Source organism: Notothenia coriiceps, unplaced genomic scaffold (genome assembly GCF_000735185.1).
Source record: "Notothenia coriiceps isolate Sejong01 unplaced genomic scaffold, NC01 NC01_scaffold00000497, whole genome shotgun sequence".
In the NCBI taxonomy this organism is placed as follows: Eukaryota; Metazoa; Chordata; class Actinopteri; order Perciformes; family Nototheniidae; genus Notothenia; species Notothenia coriiceps.
Genome location: NW_011333198.1, coordinates 334460 through 339300, shown reverse-complemented (window position 1 = coordinate 339300; position 4841 = coordinate 334460).

Genomic DNA, 4841 nt, shown 5'->3' with positions numbered 1-4841 from the left:
TCTCACAAGCCGCTTTCACTCAAGACTGCCTGGAAAACACATTTTCTAGCTAACTAGCAGGCAATGCTAGCAAAATTGGTTGTAACAACCAAGATAAAATATAGATAATTACGCTGTGCATATACAAATGAAGACCAGTATAAGCATCATAAAGGGCCTCTGAGACAATATAGACAGTTGACAATTCAAAAGAGTTCGATATTTCAGCAACTTACCTCTGGAACTAATCGACGCGCCGTAATGTAAGTGAATGAGGTCCAACGCCCAAATGACAATATTTGGAACTATTTCGATGTCCATACCCCGGAAGTAGGCGCTGCCATTTTTTACAACGGAGGTCTATGGGAGTGTCCTAACTCTTATATCTCTATGACTCTGGGTTAAATAAAGCAGGCAGACATAACAGGAAGAATATGTACATTGTAATCCAATCAAATAGGACATTGTCACTCCATTCAAATGTATCCATGTACATTACAACCAATAAAAAAGCTTAGATGTGTTTATTTGTTACGTTGTTTACGTTATGTGTTACGTTGTTCTGTGTGTGTCAGCCGTTAACCAGATAGATAAACTTGCAAACATGTCAGAAGAACCGGCGCATAAGAAAACAAAATACTATCAAACTAAACTGAAATTCAACAACTTGAATGTCACATCCCTGACATCCGCAACTCCGGAGCCTGGTCCTTCAAACATAGAACCAGCGCAGCCAGATGAACCCAAAAGCAGCCGCTCTGCGGCCGCAGAGACTGTCAAAACCGCCGCCGCCGCCGGCATCGTTGAACCGAAACAGGCTGGTTCCGACTGCGTGGAGGTTTGTTGTCGGGACATTGGACAAATAAAAGCTTATTTGGGCAAAGAGAAAGGTACTTCAATGCAGAATGGTACAAAAACAGAGAGTGATTAATTATTTGCAAAACTACTAAACGAGCCTTCTGTGAAATATGCAGATTTGCTGCTGTCAAACGGCTTGTAACTTTCTCCAAATGTGGAGATGACAGCTTTGTAAATACAGAGTTAATAACTGGAACTTTTCACAGAGCTTACTTCAGTCAAACACCAGTCAACATTCAGCTTGTCAAACAAGAGCGTAGCAGGAAAAAAGAAGAGATGGAATGAGCAACTGCGCTGTCATATGTGCGGGCTGGACCAGTTTAATTTACAGGAAAGGAGTGAGCAGAGGGTCGAGTTGTCCATTCTTGTTCTGTTCTCTCTGACTATCTTCCTCCTGAACACCCTCTCAGATTTTCATTTGCTCGCGCTACTAAAGAGACACGTTACTATGGAAACCAAACAATGGTGTAGCTGTATTGAAGTCCGAGTGGAAACAGTAACATTTGGTGCGTTATGTTAGAATGAAACAAATCAGATTTGGTCAGAAATCGGGAGAAATGCGGTATAAATATGACCCCGGGAGGAAAACGGGAGTCTCCTGCGAAAATCGGGAGGGTTGGCAAGTATGTCACATACACACACACTTTTTGGCCCCCCCACTTCTGAAATGATTCCGGCGCCGCTGGCTGCTTGTGTGACAGACAATGACAACTTTACAGCGGCCGCTGCCGCGAGTTAACGGGGGAATAAACTCCAGTAGACGAGCAGCACTGCAGCAGGCAGTAATGCAGCTGAACCACATTAATAAACAATGCACCACGGCACTCTGGAGAAAGGTACAAGGTAGGAGAAGTAGTTATTTAATTTAATCTGGCTTCGTATAATTAAAAACTACCCGACGCAGTCCTCTATTGATGTTGTTGTGAGCGGTGTTGCGCAGAAAATCAGCGACGTAAAACGCTGTGTGGGTCATAAGAAGGCACGTAAACGGTTACGTCATGATGCAAACGATGACGCAATAATTCACCTTTGAACTTAATTCACCTTTGAACCTGCATCTGTAAAAATGAGTGGACCAAAGAAAAGAAAAGTCAACATTGAGTGCAGAGTGTATAATGAGGAGTGGACAGCTAAATATTTTTTCACCGATCTGCTACTAGCCCGGCCCGTCTGTCAAATTTACAACTCATAGTGGCCCCCAAGCTAAAAAGTTTGCCCACCCCTGGTCTATACGATAGAGAACGTTAGTGGATACAACTGATATCGTCTCCGTGTGGACGGGGCCTTAGTGTATGTATGGAACAGTTCATGCATTCCTCAACATCAAGCAACATCACAACCTTAAAACATACCAGTATTTCAACTATTGAAATATTGATGCTTTTTTCTGTCCCTAGCACCAAAAGACATCCCTGATCCTGGTGCCTGATACCATTCAGAGGCACTGTATTTGTTTCAATTAAGTGAGATTTAAAGGGGCCCTAGTATGCTCATTTTCAGGTTCATTTTTGTTCATATATCATACCTGGAACCAGAGCCCAGTCTGCCAGTCAGGCTCTGTTGTGATTGATAAATGGTTTAGAGATGTCGCGCCCCTTAGCCTATCACGTACAATATGTCAGAGCGCAAGCCAAATTAAGCGCAAGTGTTACATAGTCGTGTCACTAAACAAAGGAGTCCAATGGAGGTGTCTCAGCAGGGGGGAGTGAGTGGTAGAACATTTGGGGATTTTAGTATTTGCAGAGAAAGAGTCACGTTTTAGACGCAGTTTTATTTATCTCCCTCCAAATAGCAATGCAGGACATAGGTCTACAGTGGGGAAACCCCTCGGACCCACTACTACTGGAGCCCTTCGGATCAAACATCTGGGCGGATATGGCCTCATCTGAGCCAAAAACCTTTATCTGCACCTTTTTATTTCTGGTTTAATTGTTTTTATGTTGTGTCAGCGAGAAATAAAGGTGAGAAAAGGCTCTCAGCGGAGGTAGAGCCTTCAAATAAATGTGTTACTACAAAGGTTCAGGAACAGGACCACACCTCTCTCTCTCACTAATTCAATCACCCGCGCCTCATTAATTCTACCACCTGTGCTACACTCATTCAGTCACCTGCACAGACCTATATGTGTGGCTTGCCCCTTTCTCTCACGACCCTCACCCCCAAACGCTGTTCTTTACTCTCTCCCCATCTGAGCTGATGACTCAGCAGTTTTGCACCGTCGCATCACATCGAGGAGGTCCTTGATTCAAACCCCGGGGGCGTGATAGAACAGGAATCTCATAAAGATGTTTCTGGACACTGCCCCCCTCTTCGTTCCTCTTCCTGACCTCCACTATTCAAATAAGGTGGTCTTTGTTCCTGATCCTCGCAAAATGTCTCATCAATTTTTGCCTGCTGTCTTTCAGTAATGCATACATATTAATTGTCAATCGGTGTCATTTTTCCATTCAGTATGCAATGCGGCAAATTAATCACTGTGGGCCAGGCAGGAACTATTGAAGTGAGCTACATAATTGCCTTTCATCCCCCTGAAACATTTAGGCTTATAAATTATTTCTACACATTATGACACGTTCTAATAGCCCCCTGGATTATTAAATTGTTAATGTAAAAGACATGAACAATATCTTTTTTTAAAGCAGTATCATGCAGAGGCTGATTTTGTTTCATTTTTCAAAGTGTAGGAGGATATTTATTTAAAGAAGATGATGATATCCTATTGTGCAATGTTTAAAACCGTTGTATTATTGTGCATAGCTTTTACAATTCCCTGACATGACGCTTCTGAGGGAAGGATGTCTTATTTTCACTAAGATCTCATTTCATTTATCACTTGTTTCTCCACATTTCGCCCTGCATCCCCATTTCTAGTGAAAAAAAGTGGAAGTGAAAAGTTAATGCGGACTCAATTAAAGGAAATGATCATGTTCACGCGATGACTTTTTCATTTGGCAGCAATTAGCTTGAAACTAGTATGCTATTATCCTTAATGAAGCAATTGGTAAGCAGGCATTGTAAAGTACTAACTGGTAATCATGGTTAAGGCATTGGCCTGAGTGGATTGAGCAGTCAATGTAAGCAGATTGTGGCTCTCAAGGCAACATAACAGGACAATAAACTACTTACTGTAACAAGCCACATTTAAGCTTTTTCTCCACCTGTTTCATTGTTGGAAATAAAACCAAATCCCCTCTGCTGATGCATTACAAATTAACTCACATTCTTTTCACCTATTATGATGTCAGCAAATCCCTATGAGGAGACTCTTAGTCATGTGTTCACAGAAATCAGAAATCCTTTATTCGTAACGCATTACAGAGTTACAGTGTCATGTCCAAGAAACTTATAGTGAAAGTTTATTCTTTATGTTAGAGTTGTCATGTCCCTTTGTCTTGTCTTTATGTCTATGCCCTTAATTATTTCTTCCTCTCATTTCAGGCCTCCACGCTCCCCGCCCCCTTCTGTCTCCTGCGTCCTTGATTATTTTCCCCGCCCTGATTGTTTCCAACTGTGTCCCCTTTACCTGTGTATATATTGTGTTAGCTCCCTCCTGTTCATTGTCAGTTCGTTGTCTCTCGATGACCTACGTATCAGCTTACCTCACGGACCTTTCATGGATCTATGATATTGATCACGATTCTAGTTTTCCTCGAAAGAGTGTTTTGTTTTCCTTATTTTATTACTGTGCAAAATTCCAGTAAAGTCTTTATTTTGAAACGCTATCTGAGTCTGAGTTTTGAGTCGTGCAATTGAGTTCATGCCTCAGAGTTCACTCCTTGACATACAGCAACAAACAGTGCAGATACAAGGCTAAAGGAAAAAGAGTAGACTGACATTTTAAATAAAAAGGCACCCTTGTACGAATACAAGCAAATAAGTACAACATTCTATAAAATCAGTGGCGAGGTAGCAGAAAAAAATAAAGAAGTAATTCAGAACATTTGCTCAAAAAAGAAGGCACCTGATAGTGAGACTTAGGCAGGGAAAAGAACGTGGTTTCATGC